The sequence below is a fragment of the Amblyomma mixtum genome, chromosome 3 (assembly GCF_055824585.1).
Source record: "Amblyomma mixtum isolate Tamu chromosome 3, ASM5582458v1, whole genome shotgun sequence".
Lineage (NCBI taxonomy): Eukaryota > Metazoa > Arthropoda > Arachnida > Ixodida > Ixodidae > Amblyomma > Amblyomma mixtum.
The window spans coordinates 312,005,738-312,027,320 of NC_143014.1; positions in this window are offsets into that span (position 1 = coordinate 312,005,738).

Here is a 21,583-nt window from a genome sequence, read left to right on the forward strand (position 1 = left end):
ATCTTTCATAAAACGGCGAAAATACGAGCACAAGCCAACAAAGCTGCGCACATCTTTCGACGACCTTGGAAGAGCAAAGTCCTTCACAGCTTGAATTTTGATGGGATCTGAGCATACACCAGAAGCGTCAACGAGGTGTCCGAGAATAGTGAGTTGGCGACGACCGAACTTGCATTTCGATGAGTTCAGCTGAAGTCCGGCATTACGAAACACTGTCAGAATATTGGAGAGGCGCTTGAGGTGCGTGGAAAAAGTAGGCGAGAAAACCACAACATCGTCCAGGTAACAGAGGCAAGTGGACCATTTAAAGCCGCGAAGAATGGAGTCCATCATTCGTTAGAAGGTAGCCGGGGCGTTACAGAGGCCGAACGGCATGACTTTAAACTGCTATAAGCCATCAGGCGTCACGAAGGCGGTCTTCTCGCGGTCCTTTTCATCAACGGCAATTTGCCAGTACCCCGATCGAAGATCAATTGAAGAGAAATATTTGGCGCCGTGGAGGCAAATGCATCATCGATCCTCGGGAGTGGATATGCGTCTTTTTTTGTGATGCGGTTGAGGTGCCGATAATCAACGCAGAAGCGCCAGCTGCCGTCCTTCTTTTTCACCAGGACGACTGGTGAAGCCCAAGGACTTGACGAGGGCTCGATGATGTCTTTTGTGAGCATCTTGTCCACTTCTTGATTTATGACGGTGCGTTCGGCGCTGGACACTCGGTACGGACGTCTGCGGAGAGGAGCGGAATCACCGGTATTTATGTGATGCATCACCACAGAGGTCCGAGCCAAAACATGGCTATCAAAGTCGAAGATGTCGCGGAAAGATAAGAGGCACCTAAGATCGCGAGCTTGCGTCGGCGGTAGGTCAGAAGCGATCATGTCGGCGTAGTCGTCCGGTGGGTTCTCTGTTGATGGGGCCGCAGGCAACCGGCATTGCTGAGTGGAAGGTAAGCAGCTGTCCACCACTGATATCACACATTCGGCAGCAGGGCACAGCGTGGCCTTGCGGGAGCGGTTGGATGGATGAACCAAAGTTCAGGACCGGAAGGTACGCTCGGTTGGCCGACATTGTAAATACATTGTGTGGAAGCGCAATGCTGCGCGTCAGGGCGACGTCAAGTTCCGGAGTGACTACGTAGTGACCATCAGTACAGGGGGAACAGATGAGAAAGAAATGTAAGCTGCGGCTTGAGGCGGTAGACGGACAAAGTCGACAGCACAAAGACGGTGTATAACTGGGGACGGCGACTCAGCAGAAAGAGGAAGGTCAAGCTGAACAACATTAGTGGCGCAGTCAATGAGGGCTGAATGCTCGGACAGGAAGTCGAGGCCAAGAATGACGTCATGAGGGCACTGGTCCAGAACAGAGAACAGAACGGATGTATGGCGGCCGGATATGGTCACACGGGCTGTGCATAGTCCAACTACAGGAGGCGTTCCGCAGTCGGCAACGCGGAGAACGGCTTTGGGTGCAGGGGTCAGTACTTTTCAGAGGCGGCGTCGTAGGGTTGAACTCATGACGGATACGTGCGCGCCTGTATCGATCAGGGCTCTCACAGGCATTCCATCGACATGAATGGCGAGCAAATTATGGTGTGCGCGAAGGGCTAATCGAGGATTTTGGGACTGGGGCTGTACTGCAGCATCACCTCCAGACACTGCAGCATCTAGTTTTCCACTCGCAAGCGTCCGTAGGGGCCAGGAGAGGAGCGACGGCGTTGGGGCGAACGAGACTGTCGACGCAGGGGGTACGGGGAGCGGCTGGAGCGGGGAATCTGGCCGTCGACTGTAGCACTGTGCTGGGCTGGAGGGGGCGTGTAGTGGACGGTAGAGGACGGTATGTGCTGCGACGGGACCAATAATTTCGACAGTGGCGGGAGATGTGGCCATTGCGGTGACGATAGAAACAAATGGGCCTGTCGTCGGTTGTCCGCCAGTCGTTAGGGTTTCGCCGACGTGGAGTGAAGTACGAATGTCGTCCAGGAGCAATCGCAGTGATTTTGGGTGGTGGTGAAGACCGTACAGGGCTGACGGGCTGGAAACCAAGGTTTGCAAGCTCTTGGCGGATGACAGCTTGTACCAGAGAGATGGTAGGCAAGCGGTTGTCGCCATTATGTAGATGCAGGGGGGCAGGGGACATAGCTTCGAGCTCGCGTCGGATGATGCGCGTACATTTTCTGGGGGCGCTGGAGTTTCCCGGTGTCGCAGGTCTTCACATGAGGAAGTCGCAGCCGTGTTGGGGAGGCGTGTGTACGGCTGGCTGATACGTCTGCTTTTGGCGTCCTCGAAGCGTCGACATTCCTTAATAATTCCGTCGACTGTAGTGCAGTTCTTGTATACGAGCAAGTTGAAGGCATCGTCGGCGATTCCCTTCAACACGTGGCCGACTTTGTCAGACTCGGGCATGTTGGCGTCAACCTTGTGACAGAGGGCCAGAACATCTTGAATGTACGACACATAGGACTCCGTAGATGTTTGAGCTTGGGAGGCGAGGTCCTTCTTAGCGGCAAGCGTTCGGCCGAGCGGCCGTCCAAACAATTCGCGGAGTTTCTCTTTGCACACGTCCCAGCTGGTCAGATGGTCTTCGTGGGTCTCATACCAGACCCGGGCGGTGTCTTTTAGATAGAATATTACATTTGCGAGCATAAGGGTCGGATCCCAGCGGTTGTAGGTACTCAGTCGTTCGTACATGTTGATCCAGTCGTCGACGTCAGTGTTGTCGGTACCAGAAAATGTCCCAGGGTCACGAGAGGGGGGGGAAAGAACGAGTGATGTCATGGCCGGGGCTGAGGTTTGCTGGGAGGCGTCTTGAGTCATGATGAGTGAAGGCAACTGGCGGCCGCTTCGGAGCTCCGTCGTCGGTACACGTAGGGGAAATCCGCACCTCCACCAAATATGTTGCGGGAAAGAATATATTAGAGCGCAGCTCTTTGGCGTCCGTTCCTGGGTTTCGCGTCGTCGTCGTCGTCGGCGTTGTCGTCGGCCTCGTAACCAGCTCCGCCCCCGTTTCATCCGCAGCTGGGGTTGACTCACTATCGGCGTCAGCGGCATCAGTCAGTCGCTGCTATCTCTTCCCTCCTCCCTTTATCGTGTTGTCCGCTTGCTGCGCGCGCTTCTGCCCCCATCGTTTGCCGCTGGATGTACACGCCGCCCCCCTCCCCCCTCTTCCTGCGAGTCTCCGGTTGTCAAAGCGCCGGCTCGAGCTTAAAGGGTCCCTGAAACGGTGTCCATGTAGGCAAAGAGAAGTCGAAGTATTGATGGACATTGAACGATCCATCATCCTACCGCAAAAATTTTTGATCTACCTTGTGCGGAACCAGAGATAATGGCTATTAAAAATGACCACCAGCCTTTTCCCTCTCAACTCGTACACCGGAGCGAACCATAAAAAAATAAAGATTACAGGCCGGGACCATGCTCCGCCCACAAATACGTCATCGACGAGATCGGTTTGTTTACTTCCGGTTGACGCGCTCTTTCGCTCGATCGCTCGCTCGCTCGCTTTCCCGCTGTCTGCTGTGTTCACCTGTGTCTCGCAACCGTCGCTGCGGCTTCTCTCGTACTATAGACCCCGAGCTGAAGGAACGACTTTTGCCGATGAGTGCCGAAATGGGATTTCAGCCTTAAGGCGGGGACACATGTGCGAAAAGTGTGTGCGATTCGCTGCGGCGCGCCGTTGTGAACGACGTCGTAACAACCGATCGCAGCTCGTCGCCTGCGTCCAACCTGCTGGATGTCTACGACAAGCCGCGCGCGGAAAACGCAACGACGGGAAGCGGGAGCCAATACGAGTGCGGAGAGCGGCAGCGTCATGATGCCGTACAGCGCGCTGCTCAGGGCGCTCGGGGCCGAGCCACGCCGGACCGGCCTGCCAGCCTTGATGCCGGCCACCGGCGACTGAAAAACGCGCTAGTATTGTTTGTTCTCGTCCATAGCAAGCCCTTGGATAGATGCATGTCAAAAATGCATAATTTCTGACGATCGTTGGCCAATACCGAGTTGCTGGTAAAAGTGATGACTGCGATACAAGCAAATTTCATCCAATAGCCGATTTGGTGCTGCTGCTACTTGGTGCGGTTCGCCTACCGTCTGCTAGCTCCGTTGCTGAAGGCATCGTGGAAATCGAACATATCTTTTATTATGGGACGAGTTCGCAGTAAAGCGATGTGAATAGTAGGCCTTTTATTATAGCGCAGGCAACTTCCGAAGCGCCGTCAGCTGCGGTTTCAATGCGAAACCAGATAGGCCTAGCGACGACTAGGGCAGCCTGGGACCAGCGCGCAGTTCGTCGCGCGGCGTTGCCGCAGGCGGTGTCGTTGCCGAAAGATCCACTTTTGCACAGACATATTTTCGTTGCTCGAATCTAGGAAGCATCCTCGCTGGTATCATGGCTGTTCTGCATTTTCTTGTGCGAACGTGATGTACGCCGAGCATGCCGGCCGGCCGGCCAGCCTGGATCCCGTCTGCCGGCGACATAAAAACGAGCTAAAGTGTGTTCTTGACGTAAATAATAAACCCTGGGATAAGAAATGTGAAAAATGTGTCATTTTTGAGGATCGCTGACCAATACTGAGCTGCTGGTAAAGGTAACGACTGTGATACGAGCAAATTTCTTGCCACAACCGTCTCGCAGCTGCCGCTGACCCGACGTGGGGTCCGGCTCGCCTGGTGCCCGCTCGCTTCGCTGCAGAAGGAGTCGCGGAAAGTGACCATACTATTATTTTATTGTGAGATGATGCTGTTGACTGCAAAGCGATGTGTAGAGTAAGCCTTGTATTATAGCTCAGGCGACTTCCGAAGCGCCGCCCGCTGCAGCTTCGATGCCAAAGAGGCAATAGGCCTAGCGACGACCACGGCAGCCAGGCAGCAGCAGAGCTCGTCGCCCTGAGCGCCCGCGAGCGGTGCCGTTGCCGAAAGCTCGCAACATAAGCAGGCGTGCTTTGTCGCTGCTCGAGAAGTATTTCTGATAACAAGGCGATCTTGCCTTGTGATATTTGTACACCATCCCAAGCAGCGCTCAGGCATTGCTGCACGGCGGCGAAGTGTGACACCGGTTGTGAGCGGAGCTTGGGTAGGGCGGCGCAGCGATGCTCACCGCTCCGTGTCTCCCTGCTTGTAGTGGGGCGGCAGTTCGCAAGCGACGATCGGTGCAGCGCGTCGGCCCAGCTTTTAAGGACACGCCGTTCAGAAATCGAGCGCTGAATCCTGACGACGACGACGGCTCGCTCACTTCCATCTTTCGGCAGACAGTGCCGAAGGGCAACATCTTGCCGAACCCTGGCTTTGCAACCAACGACACAGCACTGCCGGTCCATTTTGATTGCGCATGCGACGGAGGTCGCGACAGAAATCAGTAGTGCGGTGACTCCAAATCGCACCTCAATTCTCGATTCGGTTCGACGGCGGCGCCGGCGGAGTGACACAAGCGGCACGAGCAGACGAAAACATTGTAAACCGGAAGTGCAGTACTAATTTCTGACACCGAACACACAATAACTGCGTAAACATGCATATAAACGACAACTCTGCTTGCTGAAATGCGAAATGTTTCCGAAAAGAGTAAGAGTGTGAAGTATCTAGAGCTTCTAGTTTGTTAAATGCGTGATTTCACGTTGGCACCGCGAACCAATCATAGCCCAGCACTTGTGACGTAAAGAGTACAAACTGACGTAATGAGTACGGATTCGGGCGGAAGTTCACCGCCGCTGGTCGCCGCGAGGCTCGGGAGAGGTAGTTTTTGAAAATGTATTGTAAATTATCTACTCGCCTTTGATGTATTGTACGCGGCATGAACGTTCAGTGGCCTACGCTCTACATAATGCAAGTATTTGTTTGCCAACCTCAGACACCCCTTTCAGGGACCCTTTAATTCCTTTCTTCGCTCCTCCTCCAATGCAACCCCTGTGCGGTGGCAATCAGAGAGGCAGATCGGTGGCGGCGGATCTGTATATGTGCACCGCCCGAGCCGAAATTGCCGCTGCCGTTCGCCCTGTGCGGTGGCAATCAGAGAGCCAGATCGGTGGCGGCGGATCTGTATATGTGCACCACCCGAGCCGAAATTGCCGCTGCCTTTCGCCACTGCGAAATTATCTGCCAGTTCTTTCTGAGCCATGAGCGAGACGACCGATGGAAGTCCTCCGTCTGCTAAAAAAAAAATTCTGTGATAGCGCATACATGTGTTACTCGATTGCTTTGCCTCAATCTATCGAAAAGGTGAAACAGCTTATTTTCTGCGCTCAAATTTCGCATTAGGAAGTAACGTAATCGTCGGTAATTTTTTTACAAATACTTATAAATAGCAAAGAACAGCTGTGAGCGGCGCCGAGAACACAGTCCGAACTTCGTTGTCGTCTTATACTCTCCCCACTCGCGCCATCGCTCTTTGTCGTCGTCGTCTACCCACTTCAATATTTACTGAAACAATTACTTTCTGCTCATGTGTTTAAAAAGAGCGTTGTTTTGGCCACTCTCAGTGCCGCAGCTATCATTTGGGCCAGAAATACCTGCAGCAGATAATTTGTTCACTATCCCTTTAATAGTTTTAATGGTATGAACTTCTGCCATGTTACGCTTTTGCAAGGCAGGTCACAAGAGCAGGAGTTATAACAGAGTAGCGCCATTCGCTTCAGTTTTCATTCGGTCCCTTTAATTTCTTGGTCTTTCGAAATTGCTTTTATTGTTGCTGCATTATTTTCTGCTTATTCGTGTGTTTAACAGGTGCCAAGTATTTCGCCACCAGTTTTTCGGACGCTTTCCCAGCAAAAGTGTCCACCATTGCGACAGCCACAAAGTTGCGACGCGTCACAGCCACAGCAGGTGCCCATAGAGCAGGGCAATACTGAGAGCGCACAACACGTTGCGGAAGCTGAGGATACTAGCCAGGTGACTAGTGCCATAAACTAGGGCCATAAATTTTCCTGGTTTCTTAATAATTTTATGCCTCTTTTGCATGATTGCCTTGTCTGCTTTCTAATTTACTATGCGGTAGAGGCAGTGTATACTTCTGCTGTAGCAGAGACATAAGTTGGGAGTCAAGCGAATGCAATGATTAAGAGTTTGACGGGCCTTTATGTTACACGACAGTGCAGAGTGGGCTTTCATGCTTTTGAAAATCCAGTTTTCTTAGTAATAAGTGCATCGTTTATCTCTGAAAAACCATCAATATGACCACAAAGAACCTGCTGAATTTTTCCAGTTAAGCGCTCCCCGCAGGGGCGTCTGATTCATGCAGACGATGGTGAGTTGCGACACCACGGGTACCTGAACATCCGCAGGGACATCCCCGCAGGGGGATGATGGTGAACAATGCGTCACCACGGACCCGAGCACCCGCGCTTAGCCGTGCGTGGCATTGCCGTGTCCGGGGAAAAGGGGATCCTGGTGGTTGAGCCGATGCCGAGAGTTTGGACCCTTAAGGCCCCTCGGCGGAGGCAACACACCACTTTGGCCCCAGCTTCCTGTAGACGGCACCTACGGCCTGACCCGACCGGGGGAAATCAGCAGTCGCCTTTTCCTATCCTCCCCTCTATCTTTAACTTTCCTTTCTCTTTCTTACAACTCTCCTGTTTCCTCCTCTCTTCTCGGTGTTTTCACTTTTCATAGGCGGCTAGGGTTAGCCTTGTGTGGTGTAACTACCCTGAGTTGCCCATATTTGGTTATAGCAGTGGTGTACAGCTGGCGTGGGCAGGGCTTGGTTTTCAAGTTCCTGTCCCGTCCCCTTGTTGGGCTCCATGGTGGGTGGCTGGCACCATGGCTGAAGAACATAATTTTTTATGGCATCCCTTACATCAAACAATGATCGCACTCCAAAAAGAGTGCGGACCGAAGAACTTACAGCCCAGTACTTTCAAAAAACAAAAAAAAAACGTTTCCAAAATACCACGTCATCCACAGTGAAGCTGAAAAAACTGCCAGAAAATTGTCCCCCTTCATAGTTTCCAAATGTCTGACCGATACCTTGGGCACGGGCTACAAGTTGTCAAAAATGCCTAGCGGTGACCTGCTTCTGGAAATTAAAGACAGCAACCAGCACTCCAAACTCTCCAGCATAGTTTCAATAGGGGACATTCCTGTCACAACAACTGCACACCGATCCTTGAACACCGTTCGTGGTGTGATATCGGAGTTTGACTTTCTCGACCTGACTGAAGACGAAATGCTTGAGGGTCTCAAAGAACAAAATGTCACAAATGTACTTCGCATCAAAATCAGAAAAGAAAACAAAGAAATACCAACCAAACATCTCGTCCTCACTTTCAACTCCAGCACCCTCCCTGAATACATCGAAGTAGGTTACTTGAAGATCAAAGTCCGACATTACATCCCAAGCCCCAGAAGGTGTTTCAACTGTCAGCGATATGGCCATGGGTCGCTGAGTTGCCGTGGTCGACAAAACTGCGCAAAATGCGCCTCACACGAGCATGTCTCTGAGAACTGTGAAGCCGCAGCCCTGTGCTGCACAAACTGTGAGGGAGATCATCCCGCCTACTCAAGATCCTGCCCAAGATGGAAAACTGAAAAAGAAATAATTACTCTAAAAACAAAAGAAAACATTTCATTCAAAGAAGCTCGTAATCGACTGTCACACAACATCAACACATTCTCTTTCACTGCAGGAACAAATTTTGCTGATGTGGTGCGCAGGGGCGGCACACCACACCTGTCTCCGGCCAATGCCCAGGCAAAGCCTGAGGCAGGGCCTTCCCCGTCCCCGGCAGGCGCAGCCAAGGCTACCCTGCCAGCTCTCAAAAAGGGCCCGCCGGCCCCTCAGTCGGCTGCCCGCAAGGCTTCCCCCAGTCGGCAGAGGCCTGTAAACCGCACACCCGCGGGATCTCCGCGGGCCTCCAGAGCCTCTAGCAAGGCGATGGACACAACGGAGAGCTCGCCTCCGCTGCAGCGGCGGCGCAGCTCTCTTAAAAGAAAAGATAAGAGCCCAGTAATGGCACCCCCAAAACCAGTATCGTAACTTCTTAACTACACTCCCCAAAATTGTCCAACATGGCTTTCCTTATTTACTGGAACTGCCGTGGAGTATTAAGTAATTATTCGGACATAAAAGAACTTCTAAACACACTTTCCCCTGCGGCTTTATGCCTACAGGAGACAAACTTAGGTCCCAAACAGCAGAATATCCTAAAGAAGTATAAAGTATTTCGTTGCGACCGAGAGCAGGCTAACAGGCTCTCAGGAGGTATTGCTATTGTTGTGCAGAGTGGAGTTGCAACGCGTGAAATCAAGGTTAAAACAAAATATGAAGCAGTTGCAGTCACCGTTCTTGCTTATAAAACAATAACAATATGCTCTATATATCTTCCACCACACCTCACTGTAACAGTTGTAGGGTCTGCTCGCGGGCAAGTCAAATCTCGCGCCGCTCACCGCGGGTAGCCTCGGACCCCTTCTTCCCGAGTGGGAGGGCGGGGGGAGCGAGGCTGGGAGAAAGCCTTTATAAGGCGAGACCGGGAAGGCTCACGCGCTCTCGCTCTCGGACCAGCCCTGCAAACGGACCACCTGACCCAGCTGCCACGACGACGACCGGCCCCCTGATGTGAGAATAAACCCTTTGTACAAAGTCCTGCCTCGAGTGACTGCCTGTGCGTCCCCGCGCAGAGGAATCGCCCACAAATAATGGCGCCCAGCGTGCGGCTTTAATTAACACCTTGTGGACAATTTCTCTGCCGATTTTGGGACGTGCAGTCAGACTCGTGGCAGGCCCTCTTTGTTCAGGGCCACGCCGGACCGATAGGGTTAAGGAGCGGGTCAGGCGGAATGTTCGCGGGGTAGCGACTTGTGTAGTGTTGTAAATTTGTTAGGGGTTTTGTGTTATTTATGTAGTTTTCGGGCGTTTTGTGTTGTGTATTTCCGCGTGTTTGTAGATAGATTGTTGTGTATGTGAATGTTCTTGTTGCCATGAGCAGTTAGCCGGTGCGGCCGGACAGTTAGCGCGAACTATGCCTCCCAGAAAGGGTGTTTCAGCCACGGCGTTGGATGGCGGGGCAGCCGGTAGTGAGACGGCCGACGCGGCGGCCGTAATGGGGCATGTGACTGAGATGTTTGCCGCATTAGCCCGTCAGCTCGGTTCGGTGGCTGGCGCCAACCAGGCCGCAGCATCGGTAGCATCGGCGACAGCATCGCGCCCGCGGATAAATATGGAGATCCCCTCCTTTTCCGGGTACACGGACGCGAAATCAGTCCACGAGTTTCTACAACAACTCGAGGACTACCAGACGGCTCTGGGCGCCCCAGATGACGTAATGCTAGGGCAGGTCCTGCCTGTAGCACTCGTCGAGAGCGCGGCGCGATGGAGGCGCTGCCAGCCGACTTTCCAGTCGATGGCGGACTTCAAAGACCGTTTCCGCGCCGAGTTCTTGCCGCCTGATTATGAGCGCCGGATGCTGGAGGAGCTCGCGTTGCGCACCCAACACCCAGAGGAAAGCCTCCTCGAGTACGTACGCGCAATGCAAGAGCTGTACAAGAGGGCAGATCCGACGGCAACCGACCGAGATCAGGTTGCGCGTGTGATCAGGCAGTGCCATCCACGCTTCAAGCCGTATCTGCGGGGCCGCAGTTTTACAAACCTCGAGGCCCTAGCGCAGGAGGCCAAGACCGTGCAGGCGGATTTACTCGCCGAACTGCGCTACCAGCCGCCCCCCAGGCCGGCCGAATCGCTAGAACCGGGATGCGCATGGGATGGAGGCCGAGAATGCGCGATGAGGGCTCGGCGCGCCGAGGTAATGGCCGTGGAAAGGCAGGCGGAACCCCCTGTTGTCCCTCGCGCGCTTGACCCGTACGCATTCGAGCAGCGGCGTCGTGCCGGCCTCACAGGCCACGCGCCGAGCGAGCGTCAGGAATGCGCGGAGAAAGGGGAGAGTCGTCCCCAACCGCTTCGTGGAACGAGGGGTCCTCCTTCCACGCGGCGGGTGAACGACCGGCTTTGCTGGAATTGCAACCAGCCCGGCCACGTCGCACGCGAATGCCAAGCTAGGCGTATGCAGGGAAACGCCAGGCGCTGGCGGTGATGTCTGGTGGCACCGACCTTTCACCGTCAGCGGGAGAATTTCATGGTTGTCAAGGCGCTAGTCAGGAAAAGAACTCCCGCGCCGGCGACAGGGAGGCCTTTGTCCCGCTCGCCTGTAGAGCTCAGGGAGTCGTTCCGCGCTCAAGCCCTTTTATGCTAGTGCAGTTAGCTGGTCGATGCTACTCTGCACTCGTAGACACGGGCTCAACGCTGTCACCGGTCGGTGACGAGGTGTACGAGGCCTGCCGGATAAGTAACATCCGTGTCAGACCGGCCGAAACCCCGTTAAGCTTAGCAGCTGGGGCGGCAAAGGCAAAGGGAGCAGTGCGTCTTACGATGCGCTTTGACGGCAGAAAGCGGAGACATCGCTTCGTCTATCTGCCTGGCTTGTCGATACCAGTAATTCTGGGAAGGGATTTTCTCTCGAGCGAAGGCATTGTGCTCGACATGGGGGAGAATGGCTATCGTTACAGCCAGCTCGCCCCCCTCATTCCCTTCGAAAGCGCATCCTTGCCCGGCTGTCCTGCACAAAAGGTGGGTGTCCACACCTGTGCGACAGAAAGGCAGGTGAGCTCCCTCGAGATGCTGAGAGACGGTGGCCCGTTAGAAGCGATTATTGCGTCTTTCTCAGGACCCAGTAGTCAGCGCCGAAGGCTCGCGGAAACTTTACTCCCGTTTTCGGATTGCTTCACGGAGAAACCGGGCAGAACCGACCTGCTTCAGCACGAGATTCAGACGGGTGATACGCGCCCTTTCAGGTGTAACCCGAGGCCGTTAAGTGCGCATAAGAGGCAGCTTCTCGACTGTGCCCTTGACGAGATGATTGACACCGGTGCGGTGAGACCCTCACAAAGTCCCTGGGCGTCACCAGTGGTTCTAGCACCGAAGAAAGATGGATCGGTCAGGCTGTGTGTTGATTATCGTAAGCTCAACTCACTGACGCCTACGGTTGCGTACCCTTTTCAGTCGATCGAGGCTGTGATGTACGCGTTAGGGAACGCGAGGTTCTTCACAGTCCTAGATGCAAGCAGAGGGTACCTGCAGATTGAGGTGGCCGAAGGTGACATTGAGAAAACCGCATTCACCTGCCACCGCGGGCTCTTCGAATTTACTCGACTCCCGTTTGGTTTGTCTAACGCCCCGAGCACGTTCATGCGACTGATGGACATCGTGCTGGGCGATGCAAGGTTCAACTACGCCATGGCGTACCTCGACGACGTTGTGATATTCTCACAGTCGTTCGAGGAGCACCTCATTCACCTGAATTCCGTTCTCGATAGAATGAGACGTGCCGGTCTAACCATTAATCCAAAGAAAGTGCAGTTGGCATCGAAGAGAGTGAACCTCTTGGGCTTTGTCGTGGATGATGGCACACTGAGACCAAATGATGACAAACTGCAGGCAATCCTGAACTACCCCTGCCCCATGGATGTGAAAAGCTTGCAGAGGTTTTTGGGAATGGTTGCGTTCTACAGGCAATTCATCCCGCGCTGTTCGGAGCTTGCAAGGCCGCTGAACCTGCTGTTGCGTAAAGGCTCGAAGTGGGTCTGGGGCAAGGAACAGAGTGACGCATTTGTTGCCTTGGCTCGCGCGATAGCGAATACCGCTAGTCTGCGCCTCCCCGACCTGAACAAGCAGTTTGTCTTGCAGACAGACGCTAGTGACTACGGTGTTGGAGCTGTTTTGTTGCAGGAACACGAGGGCAAACTGCGCCCTGTCGCGTTCGCTAGTCGCACGCTCACATCGGCGGAGCGGAATTACTCCGTGACCGAAAAGGAATGCCTGGCGATCATGTTCGCATTGTCGAAGTTCGACATGTACCTAGACGGAGCGGTCTTCACCGTGCAGACAGATCATCAGGCATTGTCTTGGTTAAAGAGGCTCAAGAACCCCGCAGGCAGACTCGCGAGATGGGCGCTGACGTTGCAACGTTACGCGTACGCCATCGAGTACCGCCGGGGCAGCTTGAACAAGGTGGCCGATGCTTTATCTCGCGCACCGTGGAATGCTGGCGGAAGCGCTTCAGAGGCGCAGCCCAGTTTTGTAAAAAGCGGCGTCACCGCTGTTGGAGAGGAGGAGAGGGCGGACGGGTGTCGCGCCCGGTTTGGAGAAGGAGGAGGCGGACAAAGGTCCCGCACGGTGCTGTGACGGAAGGGAAACACAGCAGCTCGTGGCGGCGACCGCTCGCCTGCCTAGGAGCAAGGCAGAAAGAAATCTGTCTTGGGGAGTAGCGGTCAGTAGAGAAGAGCTGATCGAGGCCCAGAAAGCAGACGGTCTTTGCCAGCGGGTGCTGAAGGAGCTTGCGAGCAGCGCAGCTTGCACCGGGAACGCTGAGGGCAAGTACGACGCGTATCTGCTGGGCGATGATGGCTTGCTGCTCCGCTATATTCCCCAACTTGACGAGGAAGAGGCGATAGCATCCCCTTTCCGAGTCGTGGTCCCGAGAAGGTTGCGGAAACGGTTCCTGCAGTACTTCCATGACTCAGCGCTGGCAGGCCGTGGCAGCGGCAGTAAGACTTACGACAAGTTATGCCGTGTCGCGACCTGGCCAGGCATGAGAAAGGATGTGCTGGGATACGCCCGTACCTGCCCGGTATGCCAGGTAGCCAAGCCGCGGGCGGGCAAGCCCGCTGGCATCATGAAGGCGGTAGTTAGCAACTACCCGTGGCAAGTGGTCGCGTGCGATATCATGGGACCCCTCCCTCGGTCCGCGCGCGGAAACCAATTCATCCTGGTAATAACGGACCACTATTCTAAGTGGGTTGAGGTTTTCCCCCTTAGGAAGCTTGTGTCGGAACGAATTTGGGAAAAACTGTTGGAGACTTTCACTCGTTTCGGTTTCCCTTCCGACCTGATTACAGACAATGCTTCGTATTTCACAAGCAAAGTCTTTGTAGACTCTTGTCGGGCGCTTCAAATCCGCCACAGGAGAACGAGTCCCTACCACGCTCAGAGCAACATAACCGAGCGGGTGAATCGAAATCTGAAGAGCATGCTGGTCGCGACGACCGAGCAGCACAGAGATTGGGACGCGCGGCTGTCCGAACTGGCGTTCGCTACAAGGACAACCGTGAACAGGTCAGTGGGTATTACACCCGCTTACTTGAATTTTGGGAGAGAGATCGCTTTTCCGCTAGAGAATACCCTACTCGACGCGGCGGGGCCTGCGCCCCCTCCGCTTTCGCAGTACGCGGCAAGGCTCCGGGAGCGCCTGGAGGCAGCGCAGCGAGCAGCCCGCGAAAACCTCGATGTGGCGCGCATGGAGCAGGCGGATCAGTACAACAAAGGTCGCCGTCACGTCGTTTTCAACACTGGCGACTTAGTACTCAAGAGAACGCACCCACTTAGTAACGCAGCGCGCGGTTTCGCCGCGTCGCTAGCGCACAAGTGGGCTGGGCCGTACGAAGTTACGGCACGGCCTACGCCGCTCACCTACCAGCTGCGGTTGTTGACAAACGGCGAAATCGCCGGTCCGGTGCATGTCGCTGATTTGAAGGCTTTCCACCTTCGCAAGGACGATGGCTGCGAAGCGGTGGAAAATCAGCGCGATGCGGCGATCTCACCCCCGGGAGGACGAGCAGGTAGCGATGCGGTTCGCAACCGACGCTACAACCTGAGGACCAGGTAGCACCCGTGTCTCTCGATCAATTATCACTCGCAATGCTCTCGCCCTCTCAATATGCCTTCTAGGAAGCTCCAGCGGTCCGACACCCGGGGCTCGGACTCCGGAAGGGATGGCAGACCACCGTCGAACGGTGGCCGCCATCAAGGCGCGCCACCCGGCCGGCGGCAGGGTCCACGCGAGTGGCGCCGGTTCCACGGCCGCGGTGGCCCCCACCGCCAGTCTAACCGCGCGCCTGCCCACTGGAGAGAACCTCCCAGTGGTGCAGGACAACGCAAGAGGGCCAGTGACGACCAGGCGCAGGGCCCCCCTCAGCACCCAGCCGGCGCTTCGGCCGCCGAGCAGCCGCAACCCAAGCGGCCCAGGGTCCTGCGGCACGTGGCCACCTGGACCACGGTCGCCAACGGAGCGGCCATCTCTTACTGCGCGCGGTCCAGGTGGCGGGACCAGGCGCAGCCCCTTCGCGGCGGAAAAGCGCTTGGCGGCTGCAGCGCCTTCCCCCGCTGCGCCACTGCAGAGGGGCAGCCCGGAGGAGGCGGCCCTCCGCATCCTCCAGTCCAGCCGCCCAGACCTGCTGTCCCCGGCGGCCGAGGAGCTTTGGAGGGCGCTGCCGGCAGGGCCCCCAGCGGAGCCAGGCGCCTCGCTCCCCCAGGCGGCTCGTGAGGAGCCCGTCCAGCCAGCGGTGAGCGGCCCCCCGGCGAGCACCCCTCCCCCCTGCGACGACTCTATGGACCCGGAGGTCATCGACCGCCTACTGGCGGACCCCGGGACGGACGTTTGAGGGGGGGGGGGAGATGTAGGGTCTGCTCGCGGGCAAGTCAAATCTCGCGCCGCTCACCGCGGGTAGCCTCGGACCCTTCTTCCCGAGTGGGAGGGCGGGGGGAGCGAGGCTGGGAGAAAGCCTTTATAAGGCGAGACCGGGAAGGCTCGCGCGCTCTCGCTCTCGGACCAGCCCTGCAAACGGACCACCTGACCCAGCTGCCACGACGACGACCGGCCCCCCTGATGTGAGAATAAACCCTTTGTACAAAGTCCTGCCTCGAGTGACTGCCTGTGCGTCCCCGCGCAGAGGAATCGCCCACACACTTCATGATTTAGAGGCACTTTTTAAACAGTTACCAGAGCCATATCTGGTAGTAGGAGATTTTAATGCGCATTCCTCTTTTTGGGGGAGCGATCAAACTGACAACCGAGGGCATATTTTAGAAGATTTTATTTTGTGCAATAACGTCTGCCTGCGTAACACAGGGAAACCAACATACTGCTCTCCGAGTTCAGGAAAAATGAGCTGCCTAGATTTATCTTTTACCTCTCCATCTGTTTTTACTGATTTTAAATGGGACGTCCTCGATAACCCTTACGGAAGCGACCACCTGCCTGCAATAATTAGTTTATCATCATCACCGAAAGTCATCCCGAGCAAACCACGTCGCTGGAAGCTACACTTAGCAGATTGGGCGCTATTTAAAGACATGGTCACTCTCGAGGAGATCTTTTCGGATGAGCTTAGTGTCGATGACCTGAATGAAAGGTTCACAACCTGTATTATTACTGCCGCGCACCAATGTATTCCCCAATCCTCAGGAGTCGTACAACATAAACATAAATTATGGTACACACAAGAATGTAAGGAGGCAAAAAAGAAACAAAACAAAACTTGGGGCACTTTTCGGAGGTACCCAACGCATCAGCATCTCGTAAATTTTAAAAAGGCGAAAGCCAATGCGCGCCGCATCCGGCGTGATGCCGAGAAGACCTCCTGGAAAAACTACGTATCATCTATCAATAGTTCAATCACGTCAAAAAAGATGTGGGAACAGGTGCATAAATTAGACGGAAAATTCTCTCCCTTTACAGTACCATTTCTAACAGCCCCTGGAACACAAACAAGTATAGATGAACAGGCTGACATACTAGGACAACATTTCTCTGACGTCTCAAGCTCTTCACACTACACACAGTCATTCTTAAAACACAAAAACACAACCTAAAAGCAGAACCTTCCAACGACTGGCAGTACAAACGAAACATACAATACATTCTTTACAATTCAGGAGATCCGAAGCGTACTGTCCTCCGGTAAACAGACAGCACCTGGCCCAGATGATGTACACTATGAAATGCTTGTCCACCTGTCCGAAGCTGCTGTAGGGGCACTTTTGCTATTTTTCAATAAGATATGGGCGACCGGAAAGATGCCAGAGGCTTGAAAAAAAGCAGTTATCGTACCGTTCTTAAAACCTGGAAAGCCGCCCACCTTGCCTAATAGTCTAATAGTTATAGGCCCATAGCTCTTACAAGTTGTATAGCAAAATCATTTGAAAGTGTGCTCAACGTCAGGCTAATGTTCATTCTGGAATCACGTGAACTGCTCGACATCCACCAGTGCGGATTTAAAAAAGGATGTTCGACAACTGACCACCTCGTCCGCTTAGAAAACACAGTCCGAGAGGCGTTCATACACCAACAACACTGTCTGGCAGTCTTCTTTGACATGGAGAAAGCATGCGATACCACATGGAGATATGCGATTCTACGTGACTTGGCAGATCTTGGCATCCGGGGTAGGATGTTGAACTGCCTGAAGGATTTCCTGTCGGACCGGTCTTTTCAGGTGCGCTTGGGTGCAACCCTTTCGAAGAGCTTTGTCTAGGAGAATGGGGTACCGCAGGGCTGTATCCTAAGTACTACTCTTTTTGTCGTGAAAATGAATTCTATAGCGAAAATAATTCCCAGCTCCATTATGTATTCTGTGTATGTCGACGACCTTCAGATTGCTTGCACGTCCTCCAGCCTGTCAACGTGTGAGAGGCAAGTACAACTCACATTAAACAAGCTAGCAATCTGGGCAGACAAAAATGGGTTCAACTTCTCTCCACAGAAAACAGTAGCTGTTGCTTTCTCGCTTAAAAGAGGCTTGCAGATCGATCCGAACTTACACCTAAATGGAGCCACACTACCGGTAAAACAAGAACATAAATTTTTAGGAATAACATTTGATAAAAAGCTTACATTTCTGCCGCACATAAACAACTTGAAAGTAAAGGCCTCCCGTGCAATGAATATCCTTAAAGTACTCTCAAGGAAACGCTGGGGATCGGACAGAGCATGCCTCCTTCATATCTACCGTTCTCTAGTGCGCTCATGTCTAGATTATGGGAGTATAGTGTACGGCTCAGCAAGGCCTTCATACATAAAAAGATTAGATCCAGTTCATAATCTAGGTATCCGCCTTTCTTGTGGAGCATACAGAACGTCTCCGGTAATGAGCCTTCTTGTTGAAGCAAATGAGCCATCACTCGAAGATAGAAGAAAAGCCATTACATGTGCATACATTCTTAGAATTAGGTCACAAACAAAACACGTGTGTTATTCAATCGTCACAACATGCCCGTCTCGAATAATATTTACAAATAAGCCCCAAGCAACCAGGCCTTTGCTAATGCGGTTTGAGGAGATCTGCCGAGAACTTGACTTATCAGAAACATTACCAAATGTTGCAGAACGTTGCGACGCATTTGCCCCTTGGTACAGTTTTCCATCGGTTTGTGATATAAGCCTTACACAGTTCAACAAAAGACAAACTCCACCAGAACACATCATACAAGAGTTCCTTACGTTAAAGGAAAAATATGATAGCTACACCGAGTTCTACACAGACGGATCGAAAACTACAGGTTATGTTGGAAGTGCAGTAGTGGAAGGGAACTGGGAAAAAATAGTAAGGCTTCCTCAGTGCGTATCAGTTTTTACAGCCGAGTGTTATGCTGTGTTTCTTGCTACAGAGAAAATAAGCAAGAACATAGAAAACAGTATTATCTACACAGACTCCCTCAGTGTACTGAAAGCACTACAGTCCAGAAATGCAGTTATGCCATCACTAGGTACAGAGGGCAAAACGCATGTCTAGAATACGCTCTGAGCGTATTTCGGGCGTAACACGCGATAACTAGCGATATGATTGGGTTAAAAATGGTCTGGATGTAAACATGTGCTGTTAAACTCATAGAATTTCATCGTCATTTCTTGCTTTCTTGGTCGCAGCGGCTTTGGGAGCTCCGGAACACACAGTTTGGTTGTTCTAGGCATGCGTTTTGCCCTCTGTACTGTCATACATAACATAACAATGATCGTAACACAAGGGCATAAGATAAAATTATGTTGGGTTCCTAGCCATATTGGAATTGATGGTAACGAGAGAGCGGACACATGCGCCGCTCAAGCCCACAAGAAGGAAATACAGAAAATAAACATGCCACACAATGATTGCATGAAGCTAGTTCAGAGCAGAATGAGAAACAAATGGCAGAGCACATGGAATAGTCAGATAAATAACAAGTTACACTTAATAAAACCAATATTAGGAGAATGGAAATCATGTACTCATCAGGAACGCTTTTTTGAAGTTATTTTATGTCGTTTACGTATTGGACACACGCACCTTACCCACAACTTTCTACTAACAAAACAAGACAAACCTACCTGTGAAAAATGCGGAGATGAACTGACAGTAACTCACATTTTAATCTCATGCACAGAACTTGAAACACTCAGAAACAAGTTTTTTACCCCGTTTTACAAGCAACACATCCCTTTTCATCCGTCATTGATTTTAGGTGAAGAAGCTCTTATTGATAAGTCAAGTGGTTTTAACTTTTTAAAAGAAGCCAATGTACTAGAAAAACTCTAAATTTCTACCCTGTGCTTTACAATTTATTGACGCACCTCAGCCACCCTCCCGCGAGAAGACGGCTGAGGTCACTATTACATCGGTTGGGGACCTCGAGATCCTTGCACAGCCAAGGATGGCTGCCGAGGTTGCCGACCCTTTTTAAAGCTTTTACCATCAGTCACTTCTAAAATTTTCTCTTATATTTTTACTAGGTTGCAGGAATTAACTTTTTAGGCCCTTTACACCACCGTTCTTTTAGACCTTTGTGTAATATCTATATAAAACAATTTTCATACCCTGAGCTTGGCGCATGATAGCCTTAGACGCTTATGCGCCATTAAACTCAACTCAACTCCAGTTAAGCACAAAAATTTTATAGAATTGCCCTCGGTGTCCCTTTAAGGTATTTGTTATATTTGTCACCATCTATGCTTTTTTAAAACATAGTGACTGCCTAGTTGGTTCTGCATGTTACGTGTTTGCGTCCTTCTCGTCTCGTCCTTGTTGCTGCTGCGCTGCAATTTTCCAGTATGCTTTCTTCACTGTGTTCGCTGTTGTAGGGAAAGTGTAGCTGAAAATCAGCACTACTTTTGTATGGGTTATCATTTCTGTCATGTGAGCAGTTTCAGTGTCCATTAAATTTGTTGTCAATGAACTCATTGGTGGTCAACTGGCGCCATATGATAGTTTTCAGTGAACATTGAATCAATGAGGACTGACTCGGAGGTTTGCAAACGGCCAGTGCAATCTCAAAGGCTGTAGAAAAGTCTAGCGCTCACTGTATTGGAAAAAATGTAAAACTTCAAATTGACTCGAGGAAAATCTGTTTTAAAATTGTAAAGCTGTTAACTTGTTCCACCAATTTTATTCAGTACTTCAAATAACAGCTCCACAGAATGTTAGTGTAAAGAGGCCAGTACTTCTTTGTTGTGCACCCTGTCCTTGCCTTTAACATGTTTTTGCCTCTTAGACAACCAAATTTGCTATGTGTGCCATCCGCTGCAACGTAGGCAGCTTTCACCACAACAAGAGCAGCTTGGACAGTCAATGGTCTGTGCTAGCTTCACCGATGAAAAATCACCTGCTTTTTTTCCCTGAAGGCAACGGCCAACACCTTCTGTTCTAAAACCCAAACATATCGGGAGTGGCGAACTGCCAAACCAATGCACATGCTTTTTGGCGATATCCTGTTTCAATGACGCACCGGCATCGACTTCATGCATGGTTTCAGTCTCCTCTTAAAGCATTTTGTTACGGCAATTACTGCAGACATTTCTAAATCACTATACCGGGGCACACAGTGGAAGTTGACCGCTATGCCTGCAGCTAGCCACTCGGAAGGTGACACAAAGGACAATGGAAAACCGTGACAGAGATGTGCAGTAAACATCAGCGAGAACTCCAAATTATTTTTCCCCAGAAGTTGTAGTTTCCCGCCCGGCAACTTGGTTTCGGATTTGGGTTGCTGGAGCCTCTATGATGCATTTGATTCCCGCCCTCACCCGTTTACCCAGTATTGCATCTCGTCAGTGTCCTCTCTCAGCATTTTTGCCCTCTCGACATCTCCTCCAAAAAGGAAGCACAACCTCGCTGGAGTGTTCCTTGGTTCGCCATAAAAGAATGCGTAGGCATGCCCAGGCGCCAAAGCATTTACCTAGTTCGAATTATCGGTTGCAACACCCATGCAGGTTCAAATTAACAGTCTATATTTTACATGCATTCCTGTGGAGCACGGATGGACCAAGTTGTGCAGTTTGAATTGGCCAGAAATTAGAATTAATGGCCTTTCAGTGTAAGCACCTTTTGCTGAGCAACATTCTATTAAAAACAGGTGTTACTTTCAAATGTGACTTGCAGGTAATGACTTCATTTTTATGCCTAGTGTATATTGCTGTGCTTGGTGTCGCATGCTCACCGCTCATTAAGCACTGAAGTTTGCCATTTAGCAGCAATGCATTTGAATTAATGTCAAAATTTTTGATCGCCATAGAGAATGCCCGTATGAAAGGGCAATAAGCGATCAGTTTAAATCAGTTGGAAGCGCTCCTTATTCATTTAAACCTCCTTGCTGCTTATAAATGCCTCCTGCATTTCGAGCAGTCAGCATAACAGCATGGACAACATACTGAAAGTATGCCAAAAAACAAATTGTAAAGAATGCTGGGGGCTTCTCTTCATGCCTGCAGAAAACACATAGCTCATTTAATCTGTACCAAAGGCTCTTTTTTAATTCATTTTTCATGTTGTGACCCTCTATATAAAGCTGTGTGACC